Here is a 20,841-nt window from a genome sequence, read left to right as displayed (position 1 = left end):
CTGAATATTAATTATAAGTATGACAGGTTCTATAATCTGGTAGAGAAAAAAATCTATGGTATAGATGTGGGAATTTTAGGATTCAGTCTAAGCCATTTCTTTTTCCTTTGCCTGAGACTCTTGGAGAGATTTAAAGCTCTTTGGGCCTGTTGTCTCAATAAGTAACACAAAAATGGAAGACTCCAGACTTCACAGTTGACTTCACAGTCAACTTCCAAAGCTTCACTGTCTATAATATACTTGCTGAACAGTGAACATAAGCCACAGGGGTTGTCATACTTTAAGTCCTTTAACATAATATCCATTTAGAAACTGACATTCTAAGCAATTCCATACTTGATCACAAAAGGAAAGTAATATTTATTGTTATATTTAATCAAATTTTAATAATTAAATGTTTTATTTCTTCAGTTCTTTTTTAATCAATCAATTAATTATTTTCCCAAATAGGTCATAGTTTCCCCTCTCTCCATCTTCTCTTCCCAGTCTCTTTCCCTATCCAACCCACATCCACTTTATTTCCCTTCCCTTCAGAAAATTGTAGATCTTCCATGTATATCAGCCAGCTATGGGATATCAAGTTGCAGCAAGATTAGGCACTTCCTCTCTTATTAAGCCTGGAGGAGGTAACCCAGGAGGAAAAAAGTGTCCCAAGAGCTGGTAACAGTGTCAACTCAGCCTCTGCTCCCACTGCCAGGAGTCCCACAAGAAGACCAAGCTACACGACTGTAACACATGTACAGAGGACCCAGGTCAGTCTCATGCAACTTCTCTGGTTGATGGCTCAGTCTTCATGAGCCTACATGAGTCAAGGACTATTCACTCTCCATGTTTTCCAGTGTTGTTTTTGGCCACTCTGCCTCCCTTAATCCTTCCTCTCACTCTTCCACATGACTTCCTGAGGTCTGCCTTGTGTTTGGCTGTGGTTCTCTGCATCTATTTCCATCAGCTGCTGATTAAAGCCTCTCTGATGACAACTGGACTAGGCAATAATCTATGAGTATTGAAGAATATCATTAGACATCATTTCATTCATTTTTTTTTTCTCTTTGGCCAGTTGTGTTTGGTTCTATCCTAAGTCTCTTGGCTGTCTATCCTCTGGGTCCTAGGCCTCCAGGCAGTTTCAGGGGTGGGCTAACTCTTATACTATGGGTCTCAAGCTGGACCAGTCATTGATTGACAACTTCCATAATTTCTCTGCCACTTTTGTTCTAGCATAGCTTGTAGGCAGGGTAAATTGTAGGTCTGTAAATGGATGAATCTCTCCCACCAGTCAGTTCCTAAATAACCAGTTAGAGACTTTATGCTATTTACAAGCTGTTTGGTCTGTGGCTCAGGCTTACTGTTAGCTAGCTCTGACATCTTAAATCAACCCATTTCTATTGATGTATATATTGCCATATGACTGTGGCATTACTGGTCTGCTGGCATTTTGTTCCTTGGGCACCTGGATGGTGTCTGCACCAACTCTGCCATTCTTCTCCCTGTCTCTTTCTTTGGATTTCCCACCTGGCTTTAACTTGTCTTGACATAGGCCAGAGCAGCATCTTCATTAAACAATGGTAGCAGCAAATATTTACAGCATACAGAAAAACCATTCCACAGCATAGGTCAGAGGTTATGTGACTATGTAGGGGTCTAAATCTAACAAAGATAGTATTGCCTGGTTACAGGAGATGGTCTAGAGAGAGTTTGGGTGTGTTGTCATGACTGGCCTGGAAATTGACTGTAGAATAGGCTGGCCTTAAACTTCCATTTATTATTCCTCTACTTCACAAGTGCTGGTATTATATTTCTGCATGACTCAGTGTAGATGGGCATTTCTTGTCCTGACTGTCTGGTCCCAAATACCTGACTTAGAGGTCAAATATGTACTGTAAATGCTCAGCCAATATCTCAGGCTTGTTAATAATTCTTACATTTAAATTAACCCATATTTCTATTTATGCTTTGCCATGTGGCTCATGGCTTTTTACCTCATTTTCTACACATCCTGTTTGCTCTGTGGCTGGCTGGCTGGCATCTCTCCTGACTCCAACATTCTCCTTCCCATCATCCTTAGTTTGGTCAGCCTGTCTATACTTCCTGCCTGGCTACTGGCCAATCAGCATTATATTAGGCCAATTCAAGTGACAAATCTTTACAGTATACAAGAGGATTATTCCTCAAAAACCAAACCTGAATTATCAGTGAAATTTCATGCATATGGTTCAAAGACCTTGATTTTGGATTATGCCATAAAGTCAACAAGAAAGATAAATAATATTGAAAGTATTTATTACTTTATATGAAAGTTTAAAGTTACCTTAGAGATATTGAATAAAGCCAAATATACCATTTTACCATACACTTTTATTGCTATCAAATTTCAGAAGAAATTTTGGGATGTACCAAGTACATCACACAGAATACAGAATACAGTGCATTAGATTAAGCTGTTCATTTTTTTTTTCTTTTTAGAATGGAACATTAAATATAAAATTTCAAGTATTTTATATATTTCATGGATATTTAATTATGAAAGCTCAGCTTTTATAGTGCTGTAATAATTTTCTATTTTCTCAATGTATTAATATATAAAGCAAAAGGAAATTATTAAAAACCCAAAGAAAAATATATGCTTGCACTGAAATAACCAAAAATCATAAGATAAGTAAATGAAATATATAGAAAAATTTAACAAGTTTAAAAAAAAATTATTTTGTGGTTTGTACTACTTGTATTGAAACCAAAGCATCAACCACATTGGGCAACTGCCATACCAGGAAGTTCCGTGTTCAAGCCCTAGTAGTTTTTAGTGGCAGAGGGAACCTCTAACTGGCTGATCCCATTTTTCATTCTTGGGTCTTTCAAGTAGTCTAAGACTTCAGTCTCATTATTAGCTTACTGTTAGCTGGAACTGGAACTTAGAGTCATAGAGCTGATTGTTAAGACTTCTGATATTTCCATAGATGACTAAAAATTGATAAACTGATTGATTCATTCACATTTTGGTTTAACCTGGGAGAGAAAACTTACTGGTTACTTTCTACCCTTTCTACAATATTTATTAGAATTTTATAGAAAAGACAAAACAAAGCAAGATATATGTATATGTTAATTTGCAAGATAAGTTTAAAGAATCTAGTGAAATATCTTCCTGAAAATTTCCTCTGGCCAGTGATGAAGGTCCCAGCCTTTCTACCCTCAAACAATATTCCTAGGGAAATTTTATTAATTAGAGACAATTCCCTTAGTTTGAAAGCACAAGAATATGTTCTTCACCACCACGTTCATAGTTATAGTTCTAAAGCATACAACACTATGCCAGATTAACACATAGTTTCAGATGAATTTCATTTATTAGTGAAAAATTCTGTTGGAAAACTATAAACAAACATTTATATTACCCGCTAATAGTATAATATACAACATGGAATGATCATTGGGGGAAAAAACTGGTAAGAGCATTTTATGTAGACATTTTAAATGAATAAGATTAGGGTATTAAACTGTAGTGCTTTTGATATGGGAACACTTAGTTGTGCAGAAATAATTGAACCTTTCTCTGTTTGGGGAGCTCAGTGTCCTGGAATCTTAATGGCAACTAAAGCCCCTGCTGAGCCAGCAGGTTTTGTGTTTTTGTCTGCAAATTCCAAGATTAAAATCCACAGAGGGCTGGTTTTAGAGCTAAATATGTTATTGTAGCCATAAGTGGTTGTTTAAAATGTAGAAAGATACACAGAGAGAGGAAGGGAGAGTGGGAGAAATGGAGAGAGAGAGAAAGGAGAGAGAGAGAGAACTGTTTACGTGCTTCTTGAATTACTCTGAAAGACATCAGACAACAGGGAAGAGCCAAAGATAGAACTGCCTCACTGAAAGGGACCATGCTCTTTAAGAACACGGGGACGTTACTTGTCCACCATCTATTTCAGCCCCTTAGAACGTGTCCCACTATCACTTGTCTGATTCAGATAATTGAGTGACCTTCACTTTTTTATTTGATTTATTTACCTTTTTTTTTTTTTAGCCCCACACTATAGCTACTAAGTAATTTGAGTATGAAGGAAATAACCTAGATAACTATATAGACATAGCAAACTTGTAGAAGCTATTCCCATACCTACAATAATTTTCATTGTTTTGTTTTGAAGGCCAAATAAATGCATGTTAACTTCAGGTAAAATTCTGATGTCTTCCTACAATTTCCAGTAAAAAGGGAACTATTTATTTATTTGACTCATTATGTCAAATATCTTCATTTTCTTCCAATATAAACTTGTGTAGGAGCCTCAGTTTTTCACCAAGTTATAACTTTTTATTGGGAATAAAATTGTCAATTAATATGAAATATATAATATTGTAATTTTTATGCCTGGATGTCTTTCTCCTAATGTTACTATGGATTTCTTAGAAGTTACTATAGCAATATATTTACTGCCTTACATGTTTCTGTTAGATAGATTGGCATATTTAGATGTTAATTTTTATAATTCATTTACTCCCAGATAATATAAACATAATTTTTGTATATGGCATCAGGAACCATTTAATAGGTTGTAAAATACTGTATGGAAGTACAGAACTACATTACTGTACTACAGTGTGGCAGGCACTGTCCTCTGATGTTCCATATACTGTGGAACATAAATCTTAACAGGCAACTTTAAGTTGCTTTTGCCTTAAGCCTTGAGGTTGGCTGAGAGAGGACAGATGCAGTATTTTTGTATCATTAACATGCTGACTTGCAGAGGGAAGCAAGTGGTCCAAAGTAAAGCAGACAGATACAGAATAAAAGCAGTGCAAAGATACCAGCGTTTCATGTAACTCAAATTGGTAAATGGTCTTATTAATAGGAAAATCCTAGAGCCAGATACTGGGGTGAAAGCTGAAGGATCAGAGAAGCAGAACAAGGCACAGACAACCTCACCTCGCCAACTCCTCAGCTGATCCTGTTTCCATGAATCCTCAGACAGGAAGCCTGAGTCCTTACCCCTGAGGGTCTCAATTGAACTGCTGCTTCCACTAGTTTACCTCCAGGAAATCCTTAGTCTAAAGACAATGAGTTCCTGTTTCTTCATGCCATACATAACTTTTTGTGTCCCGCCATCTTACTTCCTGGGACTAAATGCATGTGTGCTTCCCAGGCAAAGGCAAGAAAGCACAAGTGTTGGGATTAAAGGTATGTGTCTCCATACCTGGCTCTGTTCCCAGAGTGGCCTTGAACAAAGATCAGAGATCCTCTGATCCCCCAGATAAGTTTTATTAGGGTGCACAATATATTACCACACTTTCATCCATCCAGTGTCCCGAACCTGTAGTGATAAAGAATTCTAAAAAAACACAGCCTCAGAGCTTTCACAATACTCCCAAATGATATTTAACCATGAATTTGAGACCACACCTAAAACAAAAGAAGCATCTTTAGGAAGTACACTGTTTGGGCGGGCGCTCCACCTCAACCCCTGGCACCCTGGCACTCTGGCTTCCCCATACTCCAAGAGTCTGGACTGTTTGGGTGGAAACTCCACCTCGTACAGCTCCTCCCCAAACTTGCCCCTTCAAAGTCCCTCAAACACAGCTCCTCCTCCAGAGAGGTTCAGGATGCCTCCCACAGGGGATAAATAAGCTGCATCCCTGAAAACACACTCTAGGTTCTTCCAGCCTTGCGACCACATCTCCTCTCTGCAGGGCCAAGGAATCGCTTGAGAGCACTTTGCCTGTTAAACCTGGGCTTTCCAAATCTATCTGATTTGGTTTGTTGCGATGACAGAGAGGCCTCCAGGAGGCTTAAAATCTATCACACATGTGCTATGTAGCATTGGAGACATCTTCAGCCCATTTTTTGAAACAGTGCCAAGACAATGATGTGTGGAAGCAAAATTCTTAGACTTAGTTGCATTTATATGTGTGACACTTGCCCTCTATTTAAGCTTAGACATATCATTATTAATCAAAAACTGGAATGATGTCACTGGGTCCTGTTACCTCTCTACTCAACCTGACCACAGTAGCTTCTTTCTTATGATTTTTACTACACATGTCTGCTTATTTACTGTATCAATGTGAGCTGCCAGCTGTTGTGAGAGGACATGCTGGATCCAGAGTTTTCCTTATAAATTCTTTCTATAAAAGGATGATTAGAAAACGCTAAGGTAGAAATAATATTTTGAAGGGGAAAGTCAAGTAATAAAAATAAAAGCACAAAAGACAGGAAAGCTGATAACAAAAAGGGAATTTCAATTTTTATTCAGAAAAAAATGAAATGGTAGGTGAAAAATGAAGAGCATGTAATTGGAAGAGTTTTATCATTTATATTTGTAGTTTTCCAATTATGAACCTAGACAAATACCAATAGAACATTGGCTTGCCTGTTAGAATAGTGTGACTTAACTGAATACATTATAGTGTTTTAAATATTTTTTTTAATGTAGGTCACATGTCTGTTGCAATCAACCCAGCATGATAGGAGTAGATGTGTTCAATTTTAGAATGTGGATAGAATGCAATACTCAAAAGAACTATATAAATAATAAATGAGGGAAAATGGAATGAATGCATTTTTAATGGCACTGATGAAATAAATATTAATTTTAAAATTTAACTGTTATAATTCAGATCTGAGAATGAATGCTTCTCTAAATGTCTTATACAACATACATGGGGAGTGCTCCTGTGTTGGTTGACATAGCATATTTGTGAGACATACATTTATGATTCCAGTAATTTATATTCCTAAGGATCCTTAACATAGCATGATTACAAAATAATCATACTAATAACGGAAATTAGCTAGCTACATCTTTTTAATTTCCTTGAATATTATTTTATTAATAAAAAGCATTATCTCCATAGTAGTGTATCCCACAGCAATAAGAATCAAAATTGGGCCCTTTGAAGATTCACATTGTTGGCAGCAATGACTTTCTTTCTTCTATAATTAAAATTTCTAATTAATGTAGCACACTGTCTCATGATCTGTGCTGTCACATTATCCTGCCATTCAGCACTTTTAGCTACATTTTTATGTATTCTGAATTTCTACAAGTATATTCTATTTTAAATATTGATATATAAGAATTCTTAGTGAAAAATGATACTGTTATAAAATTATAACCATTTTATTTGGCTTCCCATGATTTTTCCTTTTGTATTAGTGATGACTGAGCACAACATATACATTCTATAAAGATTATGTTTCTGATGTACATATTAGTAACCTTTTAACAATAAAAATTCACTTTCTTGTTAATTTTGTTAATAAAAATAAAATGTCTGGATATTGGAGAGATGCTCAGTTCTGAAGAGAACTTGGTACTCTTCCAGAGAAGCAAGTTTGATTCCTAACGCTTAATCCAAGAGATTTTATATGCTCCTCTGGCCTCTAGAAGAATCTACATATATGTTGGTTATACTTACACAGACACACACACACACACACACACACACACACACACACACACTGATCTAAATAACCATGAAATCTTTTGTTTCCTTTTCTAAGGAATTTCACGGGTACTGCATTTCCATCCTTTCCACCATGCCCTCTTCTTGGCAGCCCCTTTGAATAGCTCCTCTTCCTTACAACTCCTCAAATATCTGACTTTCAAATTGATGATGTCTTAAAATGGGTGAGATCTACATGAACAACCTGGACAACAGTGGGAGTAATGAAGGGCAAGTTTTAATTATTGTTACATACACACACACAAACAACTTTTTCAAGCACCCTTGATTTTATTTACCAACCCTCCTTTCCTCTCTCTTCTTATTTTTCTCCCCCCTTCATTGCCACTAAGCCCCAACCTCTATTTCCCTATTTCTTCTAAGAAGCATGCCATTGGTTTTAGCATAAGCTTTATGTGGAGTAACAGCACAAGTTATCCAGTCATTGGTCTACAGCTTCCCCTGATGCCAGGTTATCAATTAATGTGTTTGGTAAAATCTTTTTTGTGTCGTTGCTTTTTTTTTTTTTTTTGAGACAGGGTTTCTCTGTGTAGTTTTGGTGCCTGTCCTGGATCTCGATCTGTAGACCAGGCTGGCCTGGAACTCAGAAAGATCCACCTGGCTCTGCCTCCTGAGTGCAGGGATTAAAGGCATACACCACTGCTGCCTGGAGTGTTTGGTAAAACCTTGTTTTGTACAATATTAAATCAGTCACTAACCAGTGTACTCAGGGGTTAAGAGACAAAAATGGAGTAAAATATTTAATAGAACAAAAATTGTTATCTTTATGTCTTTTGCATAGAATGTAACAAAGAAGTAGACTAAACAAGTGATATGTATTTTCATAAACATACAATTTTATAATTAAGGAAACTGTCTTCATATTTTATCCAATTTGAGAGAGCTTTCATGAAAGGTGTTTACTAAATATGTGAGGAATATATAGATACAAACAAATTTAAGAGCACATTAATGAGATAACTGTCATTAAAAACAAAGGAAGCTGGGAGCAAGAGAGGTGGTCTTCCCAGGGTACATCTGTTGGTTGTCCAGTGCCAAACAATCAACCCAGAAACATACATACAAGAAGCATATTCAAAAGAATATAGTTAGGGATATATTTGTATAGACAAATACCAATATGCAAACAATAAAAATTGATAAAATTAAAAGGCCATGAATTTGAAGAAGTGCCAGGTATAGTATTTGGGATAATTTGGAGGTGAAAACAGAAGAGAGATATGTAGTAATTAAATTATGAACTCAAAAAATTCCTCCAAAATATAGATTTTCATTAAAAATATAAAGAGACATGTACATTCTAGAGATATAGACATATATTTCTAATTATTTTTTAGGATACATGCATTTTAATGCAATAATATGAAAGAAACTTGTGTATAAAGGTCCATACTCTACTTTATTTCTTGTTTTACAGAAAACAGTTTGTTTGAAAAATAAAAATTAAATTCACTGTGAATCTTCAAACTGCCTAATAAGGATGGAAAATTATCTTGGAATACATTTTTGAAATGATTGAGTATTAATCTAACCAAGTTGTGCATAGATAATTTACACATTTAATTTACAGGAAAGGTTAATTGTATTTCTCTGTTGTCAGCCTTGTTTGCATACTGAATCCAGGGAGCCTAAATGATTCTTAGTTATGCAGCAAGAGAGTGGATTATCCCCTAAGGCTATTCTTAAGGCTTTTATGCTCAGTGAAGCAACAAAAGATGTTATATATCTGTATGGTAATTACTCTCAGCCCTACTGATGTTTAGGCCTGAAAGATCAAAAGACAAAAACTTAATAATAAATGCCTTTATGATTCTGACCTCTAAACAAAAAAAGTCAACAGTAATGGCTTTCCTCTTAAAATGATAAAAACAACTTTCAAAGTGAACCAACTGTGATAATGTCTCAGCTCACCAACTGAAATATTGTCCTTTCCAATACAATTAAGATGATCTGTGTCTATTTTAATCAATACCATAGTTTCAAATAGGTGCATGCTCCAAGGTATAAAACTTACTCTGTTGCCGAGATTGGCCCTGAAGACCTGAAATGCTGAACCTTCAGTGTCTGCCTCTCAAGTACTGAGATCATGGCATTGTGCTTCTCTTATCAGCTTTTCTTCATTTAGAAATAAGTAACATTTTGGAAAAATTGCATGAAAAAAATGTATATTATATACAAGCTGTCCAAATTTAGTTATTTTTTCATATCATCTTATTAAAAATATTTTACAGAGGATTTTTTTCCCTGTGTTTTAATTTCCCATTTACATTCAGGTTGTGGCTTCCTAAACATTGACCTATGGCTTTTAAAATATATGGGTCCAATGCAGGTATGAACAGTTTAAATTTCCAGTATTCAGAAATATAAACCTGCCTTCCTAAATCCCTGCATAATTTATATACTAAGAAATTATAGATTCATGGAAAATGATTCCTAATGATATTCTGACATACACATAGATTAGTGCTTGTCCAGCCATCATTAGAGAGGCTTCTTTTGGCAGCAGATGGGAGCAGGTCCAGAAGACCCAGAGAAGACATGCAGAGAAAATCTAATTTGGGGGTCTTTATAAGGTCCTTCCTCTTAGAGTTCTGGAACCCCTTCAGAAGAAGAGGAGAAGAGATTGTAGGAATCAGAGGGGAATGGAAGATACCAGGACATAGCTCATTGCATCAGTGTGGCAAAGCTTACAATGACTCCCAGAGACTGTAGCAAGAAGCACCAGGTCAACATGGATCTGTAGAAAGCCTGGACATATATGTTACAGCTATCAGACTTAGTGTCTTTGTGGGACTCCTAACATGGGGACAGGTGTGTCTCTGACTCTTTTCCCCCTTCTTGGGACTCTTTTCCACCTATTGGGTTGCCCTGCCCAGCCTTGATATGAACGTTTTTCCTTGTCTTACTGTATCTTGTTTTGTCCTCTTTGGTTGTTGGCTCTTGAAAGTCTGTTCTTTTCTGAATGGAGAGGGGAACTGCAGGAGAATTGGGAGGAGTGGAGGGAGGGGAAGCTATGGTTAGGATATATTGTATGAGAGAAGAATCTATTTTCAACTATTTAAAAAAAAAGGCATGCTAAGCAAGCAAGGGGATAAAGCCTGTATCAGAACAGGCTTCTGCTTCAATTCCTACCTCCTACCTTGAGTTCCTGCCTCATTTCCCTCCATAATGAACTCTAAGTTTTAAGATGAAAGAAACAATTTCCTCTCCAAGTTGCTTTTGGTTATGGCTTTATCACAATAATAGTAGCCAAGCTAAGACAACAACCTAAGTCTGCAAAATTATAATAGTTAAAAGATCTCTAATTCAACGACTGAATTTCTAACAATTGTCTTTATAATCTATTTTCTAAATATTTTAAAAATGAACATTTGGAATATTTTAATGATAATCTGTCAGCAAAATATAATATGGAAATAAAGATATATTTTTCTGTTTGATACAGGTAAGGAAGAGTCAAGATAAGAAATAAAACCTGTGAGTGTTCAGGTAAAGGCAATATCTATTTTAAAACCTCACACATCAAAGGTCAGTGGAAGTCACGATAGTGAAGAAAGAAGCATGTAAGAACTTAATGATGGGAAGGGGTGCTGTGAAATGCTGCATTCAGTATGTGGCATAACTTCATCACTCATGAACTCACAGCAGTTGTGGTTACCTGCATAATATCTGCATCCAAAAGATCAAATGAATAAATACTCCTGGGATAACTGACCTCCAAACTCTACACTTTACTTAGGAGATATCAACAATGGACAGTTGATAGGGAGAGAGCCATGGTTGGGTCTCTCTCCCTATCTCAGTCAAAGGTGAATAACATTGATGTTTGATATTCTCTTTATTTTATTTTATTTTTTGAGTATGTGGTCACTAGCAGGTTTCTCATAGGTATGAATGTCTTCATACCCATGTGCATATAATAATTACTATTTGCATTTAGTGAGTCACTATATATATATATATACATATATATAGTTAGGAAAGAGGCATATAAAGGGGACATAGTGTAAACCTTAGAGGAAAATAGTTATAGATATGATCAAAATTCATTGTATATGTGTTTGAAAGTTTCAAAAATAATGAAAAAACAAAATAGTCTATATCAAAAAAGAGGAAGCTTTTTATAAGTTGATGAAGCAGTAATCGAGTAATTTAAAAATATGATTAAAATTAGACAATATACAAAAGCTAATTAATCCAAGTTAAGTACATTTTTTTGCAGGCCACTCCCACATAAGGGAAGTCAAGCCTTTTTTCATAAAGTAAGTAACATGGCCCTAATGAAAAAGAATGTCAGCAGAGTTTTATCTTCAGGCCAAGACCAGGGTCCTTTGAACTCTTACATCCAGCTGCAGGTATTGATGGGAAAGGATTTCTATGACAGGTGAACACCATCTTAAGTTAGGGAGCAGGAATTTAACCTACTACAATCCAAGCATAAAACTCATCCCTGGGAGCAGGTCAGAAGGACTAGCAAACTAAAAGTTGAAAAGCCCAGGGTGTAGGAGGCCTTTCTCAGGAAATGAAAGGTATATCCTCACCTTCTGGAGGTAATAGATCTCATAAAAGGTAAATAATAATGTTGTTTGATATTCTTGACCCTGAAATTTATCGTCTATTAGTTTTTGGAGTCACCAATAAACCCATCAAGCTTAGAGTCCAAGAAGTATGAAGTTCATATCTCCAGTAGGATGATTAGTATTTAGTTTATAAAATCATGGGCTCTGTCTACACAGATCTCAATGCTATGACTATTTCCCAAACTCCAACACTTGGGACACATCCCTCTGCTGAAACATTAGCAACTCTGTGGCATATGATCTGATGAGTGCTGGGAAAGTAAATGAAAGAACTATTCTAGCCAAGAGAATGCAAAGTCCTTAGGTCAGGACAAGGACAAATTTGCAACCATGAAGAACTCTGGCAAGCTCAGTCCTTTGTCCAAACAGGCTCATCACTAGCATAAAAACCACAGAAAATCCAGTGGTCCGGGAGCTCATCTGCCACTACCTAGGTGTGTGTATATTACTGGCAGACCAGGAATTTTAAGGAGCCAGAAAAACTTAATCCAACACTTTATTCTTTTAGTTGCTTTCCTTTTGTGATTTTTTGTTATTAGTATACAGCACGGCAGGTTTCCTTATGGCATTTTCATACATGCTTCATTTTGGTTGATTTCCTCTGCCTCCAACTTTTCCTACAATCTTGCTGCCCAACTCCTTCTTCACTAAACACTTTCATCCCCTGTATTCCCTTTTCTACATTAATATATCATTTGCTTTATATTGCTTTCCCAGGCTTTTCTTTTGTAACTATGTCCTAACATGTATTCCCAATATTTTCTTTTATCAGTTTCAACATCTCTAGTTGTTTTTATTATTATTATTATTATTATTATTATTATTATTATATTTGTGTTTTAATTTTACAAATCAGCCAAGGGGTCCCCTGTCCCCCCCCTTCCGCCCCCCCCCCCAGCTTCTCCCCTCCCCTTCCCCTCCATTCCCATCTCCTCCAGGGCCAAGACTCCCATGGGGATTCATTTAAACCTGGTAGATTCAGTACAGGCAAAAGCACAGGGACAAATAACCAAACTAATGGAAGCACATGAATTATGAACCAAAGGCTGTGGAGCCCCCAGCTGGATCAGGCTCTCTGGATAAGTGAGACAATTGAATAGCTTGAACTGCTTGGGAGGCACCCAGGCTGTGGGACCGGGACCCGCCCTTAGTGCATGAGCTGGCTGTCTGGTTAAATATGCATTTTGATTCTGTTCCATTTTTTTGCAGGATAAGAGAAATTCTTTAAAAAAATTGTTCAATTAGGTTTATTTGTTTTTCTTCTTTTTCATATGCACATTTGTGGTATAATGGTGTGAGTATATGTCTACATATATTTTTGGGCATATGTATATGCAATTGCCTATGGTTTTAAATGTGCATATATGTGACATGTGAAGGTTCAGCTGTTAATGTGGAGAATCTTTCTGAATTGTTCATCTGTATTATTTTTTGAAGCAGAGACTGTTAATAAACACAGACCTCTTCTGATACAGAAAGTCCCATAGCCTGGTTGTTTCATTGATGCCCAGTTTCTGTGGATTCTGGAATTTCAGGTATACTGCCATGACATAACAGCTTATTCCTGGGGTCAGGCAGTCTAAATTTTTGTCTTGTTCTCCTGGCAAACATTTTAGCTACTAACCCATCTTCCTATACACAAGGACTTTTGGACAAATATCAGTTAGCTCAGTAAATAATACCAAGAACTAGTAAGAGTGACTGTGTGATAGCAAATCTTCTGGAGAACAAAGGAAAAATCACCACAGTGAAGAGACAGCTTATAGGAAGGATACAAAGTCTTTGAAAGTACAAATGAAACAAGGTTTCATTATCTAGTATGAAGAAATAATTGTAAAAATTAAACACTAAAAACAACACTAATCAATAATTAGACTAATATAGTACTGGATAGGGAGATCTTCATAGAAGAAATACCAATAGCAAATGCATCTTTGAAATCATGTTCAATAGCCTTCACTCACAGGAAAGCGCGAGTTCAATCTTCTTTGGGTTTCCATTTCACCACACTACAAATGGAAAACAACTATGGACTACTGATATTGCTCAGCAGGTAAAATCATCAAATTTTTCTGAATCTTAAAGAAAACATGACATTTTCAAAAGTGGATGGAAGACAAGATGATCGCATTCTGTCAAATAAATCGCACTCAGAAAAGAAAAGCACGGTATGCTTTCTACATTATGTAGAATTTGGACACCCATATTTAAATTTGTGTGCATGTATGCATACATCATACATATAGACAGGAGAGGAACATTGGGAGGAAGAGTTTTGCAGAAGTCGAGAAGAGAGGTAAATGGAATACATATTTGAAAGTGAACCAAAGACTGTTCGGGGGTAGTCAATCAACCAGCAAGACCAGTCAGTCATAAGGATTATGGAAGGGCAGTGAAGATGATGAATAATAACATAGTATAGTGATATGTGTTTATTTCTATTATAAAATGAAATGAAAATCTTTGAATGTTTATTGAAAAAATAATGAAAGCTATCATTTGAGACTGAAACATATCTCACATTTCAAGTAGTTTTTACATGCACTGAGTTGTGTGTTAATGAATTGTTCAAGACAATGCATTTCTTTTAATAATTTTCATCTTACTTTTCAATGGTGATCTGAAATAATATTTTAAAAATTAACATACAATTCAGATGGCTATAGATATTACATATTAAGACATATATCAATACTTAGAGAAATTATAAATTACAGTATGATACAGATATATAGCTCAATCATATATATGATTAACATTGTAAATACAGTATTCATATACTTCTTGAAGAAAAGGAGACTAAACATATAATATTGCCCTATGTTTCTAGATAAGGAAAGCTGCACATAAGCAGATCAAGTAATTTGTGTGAATTGACATGGTACAGAGAACATTTAATCCACAGCATGCATCTCTCACCCATTGCTGAGCATATGCCTGTACTATGAAAAGCTGCTCAGATTATTGTGAATATTTTCAGAATGGAAACATCAAAAATATTTTTATAAAATCTTATGATATTAAATATTTTTTGTACCACTGGTCCTTAAGCTGTGTAGGTTGCATTTGGAGATGTGAGTTCCTATGTATAGATGGTAAAATGATAAATGATAGTGACATAGAGTATAGAAGTTCAAGTATTCTTTTGTATCATAGATTAAACATAGCTAATGATAACATACTGTATATTAAGAAAATATTTAGGAAAATCATTTGTGATAGTTATTCCATGAATCATGAGAAATATACCCGCTTTACTTTATTTAAACATTATTTAGCATATATATGTATCAGATAATCCTCTGACATATATTCATAATATTTATGTGTCAGTCAGAAGGTAAGTTCCTTAATGGAACTTACAAGTCACAAAGAACCCCTTCCCTTAGCTCTGGTTCCCAACTCCACTGATATGATTTCTGTCTTCGCAGTGAAAGTGGAGCTTGTCAAGCTGGGATGATGAGTATGGTTTTGAAATATTTTTGTGTTTTAGGCATATCTATACAAGACTGAATTCTTGTCTTTGAAACATGGCATTGCTAATGGCAATCCATGTTTTAATAGTCCTTTTTCTTTTTTTTTTTTTTGATAACTGTTTTAAGCTATCTATTTACAAGTTCTTGCTAATAACTGTTTTTAAAATATAGCAAAATAATGTCATATACTAACCTGTGAAATGACATACATGGCATAGAAAAAAATCCATAGTCAATTCAACTATTAAAGCATATTATTGAAAATTAAGTAACAAGGAGACTTACAACACCCCCTTGAATAAGTAGGAAATAATACACTTGGCCATAGGAACCTGATTCTACAGTATTACTGACTCGAAGAAATACTACACTAAAAGATAATGGCAGATTTACAAAGTATTTGACAATAAATTTCCAATCTTATTTTTAATGACATGACCACAAAAAAAGTTGACCACACATAATATCTATGCATTTTACAGCAGATTAGCAAAACTGAAGGCAACTTCAGAAGGACTGTATGGAGAACAGAAGATATTCTTATCAATTTTCCCATGGTCTTCTCCTTTGAAATAAAATTCAACACAGTAGTCAAAACTAAAGCAAGATTTGACAGTAGCTAGAACAAAAAAGTAAAATAAAAGTAAAGTCTCTGAAACAATTAAAAGTACATACTAATATCTGTCTTTGTAGCATATACAATGTTTTCTAATCTTTCTGTCCTTATCTCAATTTGCAAAAATGTATTTTCAAACAATCTTAATTATATGGTTGATACTGGTGTGTCTTTTAAAATTCATGTGGTAGATCTTTTATTTGAAAAGAAAATAAACTGCAAAAGAGCAGTTAAGCACATCAAACAATACATGTGACTGAGGCCCTAGAATTTAGTCAGAGGTTTTTATTTAGTAAGTATTGCATTACCATTTAGTCGCTGCACAAATTGAGATCTACAAACATGTACTTCCAAAAATTCATTCAAGATTCTAATCAAATAGACAATAGTATTTTACACCCACCAATAAGTTTACTGTATCAGGTAACAAAGCTACTAATTATCATGAATAACTTAAGTTACTGGTCTTCAGATGTGAGCGTCAAACAGAGATAAATTACATCAAAAGTCAATATATTTTTTTACATGGATTATCTTGAAAAATGTAAGAAATAAACGTAGTTTTTCAAGAACATAAAACGGCATTGGTTAGTGTTACTTATCTCCTTTACGACTTTCACCAAGTGCTAATTAGAAGTACCATTTATGTCAGCATCTTTTTGAAGGATGAAGTCCCGTGGGTTAAGTTTCATATCAAGTGAGTTGTAGATCTATTTAATGTATGACTTCTTCGTTCAAAGAAAGAAGGCAAACTGACAAGGGAGGAAGATGGAATGCCTGCTAAGGGTGACATGCTAGACAGACGGCTCACACCAAGTTTTCCACTACTGGGAGAACTCCTTCCCTCTGAGCTATGGGATGATGAGAGAGCCATCTTCAGGGCTCTCTTAGGAGTTTTGGAAAAAGAGAACGCTCTTGTAACCTTTGTGAAGTCCTTTTTATTGCTCTAGATGCTCGACGACTCAATGTACTATCCATATCTTTTGTAGTTATTTCAAAATATTCTGGATCAGCAACGTACATAAGATTCTGAGCATCTGCTTTACAAATGGTGTTGGCAACATGTCGACAGAGCATCTTCAGCCAGTTTTCGTTTGGAAGCTCCTCTGATGTCATCTGGAAGCTGAGTAGAACATTGGCCTGCTCTGTTGGTGGCCTCACCAGCAAGGCAAAAGCATTATGACAATCTTCTGTCTCTCTTATGTCCAGCACCTTCTTTATCTGTGAAAGAGGCATTAGATGAATATGCTTAAGAGAAGCTGGAGGTCGGGTGCCATCATGAGGACTTCTGAAAGTACCGATAACCTTATGCCGTTTTCTTGCTATCTCGAGGCAGTCATTGAAGAGGAAGAGAGTGACTTGTTCTCCCTGGTCACAGGGGTGCTCACCTAGAGAAACTGTTTCCACTCTTTGTATTAGGCTTCAATGAGAAGATAATAGATTAGCTGGGCATCCATCTACTTCATAAACAACATCAAAAATTTCTTCTGTGCTTCTGTTTTCCTCTTATCCTCATTGATATGTGTCATCACTTCTTTGAGTGATCCAATAGCTTTTTCTAAAGTGCTTTTGTCAGGGTTTTCATCAGCTGTATGCTTCTTGAGATCATTTAGTAGTAAAGCAACACTGGGTAGCCGCTGCACCGGCCAGATGAGAAGTTCCACGAGGCTCTGCCGTCCACACTCTGGTTTAGCTTGATTTATTTTGAGAAAAGCATGAAATCTGGGCTTCTGTTTTTCACATTTAATAATTGTTTCCTTGCTCATTTCAAAGAAGTTTACAAATGGAGGGTAGGTTTTTACCAAATCTTTTGAATATTTAAGAAAGATGTCACCAATGCTTTTGCTCTCGTCCCAGTTAACAATAAGGTCTTCAATATCATCCGTTATCTTCACATGTACATCAAAGATATCTGGGATGCTCCCAAAAATAGTCTTGATCTCCTCTGGTTCAAGAACAGGTCCACCACGTTGCCCTTCTTCTTCTAATGGCACCTGAAATAATCGAATAATTGTCGCCAGTATGTTGACGTAATTGCTCTCAGTCTGATATAGTTCTTTGGCCACGTGCCACCTGGCTGACTGCTTCGGAGGAACTGGAGTAGAACTTCTGGAAGACTTGGTGCACGACTTGGGTGTTTCTCCATAGTGAATGCTAGACTGGGGTGTGTTGGAAATATCCAGGAGTGAACCAATAGAAAGGGAATGCTCGGCTGAGGTCTGCTTCCGGGGAGGGAAAGGGGAGAGGTCTGTCTCTCTGGAGAGCTGGGCCAGTGTTTCTCTGTCTGCGCCTTTTGCGGTTGCTGTTTGGAGTGCTTAGAGAGAGCAGAGACACTGACTTCTTGAGCTCAGGAGTATTAGTCTTTTCATACAAATACATAGTTTCTCCAGCACGAGCATCCATCTGAATGCTTCCCCAGAACCACTCTTGCTTGACAACAAAAAGTTTCTTTGAGGGTTCAAATGGAAGTTCCTTTATTGTATTCTCTTCAACAATAAGGTGAGTGCACCTTTCATCCCCAACTGGTAAATAGCTACCTCCTTGCATTTCAGTCATTTCTTCCATACTATTTTTCTCTTCATCTGAAAATCCCAGGAAACTTAAAATGCAATCTTGAAATGGAGGAACTTTAAATTCATTTCTAAAGTCATCAACTGCTGCGCAGAAACATTGCTCATTCCGTCTTTCCCATGCTTTATAAATCCATTCTGGCTTTATAATTGGAGTACCCAGGCTCACAGCAACCCTGAATTTTTCTCCTTGTGTGCAATTTGCCAGCAGTTGTGTTACTTTGGAATTACATTCTTTTCGAATAACTCCACACATATGATGAACCAATGTCACCAATTTGACAAGCTCCTCCTTCTTCCTGAATCCACTAAAGCACAACACCAGGTCCAGCATGCTCTTGCAGTACAGCAGCCGACAGGAGAACGGCAGGGGCTGCTCCCCCTTTTGTGTGCAGTTGAGTATAACTGGTGGTCCAACAATTCTACAGTCAGTTTTGCGTAAGTCACTGAAGACAGAACTCTGGAAGTCAGTGACTACAAACACATTCTCAAATTCTGGGGAATCCAAATCTCCAAATTCTTCCACTGAGTCCACCTTTCCACAGGGCACTTTAATTTCCATATTAATAACACTTTTTATTAATTTTTCATCCGATTTTCCAGGATGACTTTCTTTTATCTTTATAACAGGGACTTCCAATATCTTAATAGTCTGTAGAAAAGAGACTTTGCAGCCTTCAGAAGCTCTTCTTGTTTCCCAGTTTCCTGGACCAGAATCAATCTTGCTTCAACCTGAGGCATCTCTTCGTCAAAATTTCAAGTAGATGCCAGGCACAAGTTTTCCTTGGAAGTTTGGGTAACTTTAGAATCAAAGATGGAAGAATTGGCCAAGCTAGTTATCTCAGTAGGAGACGTTAATAAACTGTTGTCAGCCATTGTCTGTACTATATTTTGGAGGCCCACAGTGCCACCACACTGAGATATAAAGACAGCCACTCCAGCCCGGTCCTCAGCCACTCTCCTCAGACACTCACTCCAATCACTGGTGCCGCCATGGCTCCCTTTTTCTTAAAAAAGAATAATTTTCATTGTTTGGGAGATTTTTAATGACTGATTCTATTCCCTTAGGGGTTATTGGACTATTTAAATGGTTTATCTGGTCTTGATTTAACTTAGGTATGTGGTACCTATCCAGAAAAGTATCCATTTCTTTTAGATTTTCCAGTTTTGTGGAGTAGGGGTTTTTGAAGTATGACCTGATGATTCTCTGGATTTCCTCATTGTCTATTGTTATGTCCCCCTTTTCATTTCTGATTTTGTTAATTTGGATGCTCTCTCTCTGTCTTTTGGTTAGTTTGGATAAGGGCTTGTCTATCATGTTGATCAGGCAGAGTGATGGAGAGGTCCCCTTAAATGCACAATGATACATCCTCTGTAGACTACTGGCAATGGTCGAGAGAAAGCCTGATCTGACTTAGTCTGGTGATCAGATGGCCAAACACCCTAACGGTTGTGCTGAAACTCTCATCCAATAACTGATGGAAGTGGATGCAGAGAGCCTCAGCCAGGCCCCAGGTGGAGCTCTAGGAGTCCAACTGTCAAGAAAGAGGAGGGACTGTAAGAGCATGAATTGTTGAGATCAAGATTGGAGAGGCACAGGGACAAATAGCCAAATGAATGGAAGCACATGAATTATGAACCAAAGGCTGTGGAACCCCCAGCTGGATCAGGCCCTCTGGATAAGTGAGACAATTGAATGCCTTGAACTGTTTGGGAGGCATTCAGGCTGTGGGACCAGTACCTGTCCTTAGTGCATGAGCTGGCTGTTTGGAACCTTGGGCTTACACAGGGACACTTTGCTCAGCCTGGAAAAAGGGGACTGGACCTGCCTGTACTGAATCCATCAGGTTTAAATGAATCCCCAGGGGAGTCTAGGCCCTGGAGAATGTGGGAATGGAGGGGATGGGATGGGGGGAAGGTGGGGGGGGGGGCAGGAGAGGGCAGGACAGGGGAACCCATGGCTGATGTGTAAAATTAAAACACAAATATAATAAAAAAGAATAATTTTGCCTCTATGTGCCTTCAGAATTTATATTCATCCCTAGGAATGACACAAAAGAAAGCAAATTATGTGGCTCAAAGACTTTATATCTATATCTATCTATAGATCCATATATATGTTGTGTATGTTTATGATATATAAGTACATACAC

The 20,841-nt window shown here is 36.8% G+C and overlaps 1 pseudogene; it reads right to left on the bottom strand.

Moving 5' to 3' along the window:
• Nucleotides 1-16,806: 16,806 nt before the first annotated feature.
• LOC118593511 lies at nucleotides 16,807-19,564 on the bottom strand (annotated as a pseudogene).
• Nucleotides 19,565-20,841: the final 1,277 nt, after the last annotated feature.

The sequence above is a fragment of the Onychomys torridus genome, chromosome 11 (genome assembly GCF_903995425.1).
Source record: "Onychomys torridus chromosome 11, mOncTor1.1, whole genome shotgun sequence".
Classification (NCBI taxonomy): Eukaryota; Metazoa; Chordata; class Mammalia; order Rodentia; family Cricetidae; genus Onychomys; species Onychomys torridus.
Note: the sequence above shows the minus strand (reverse complement) of the source record. Positions and strands in the feature narration are given on the sequence as shown.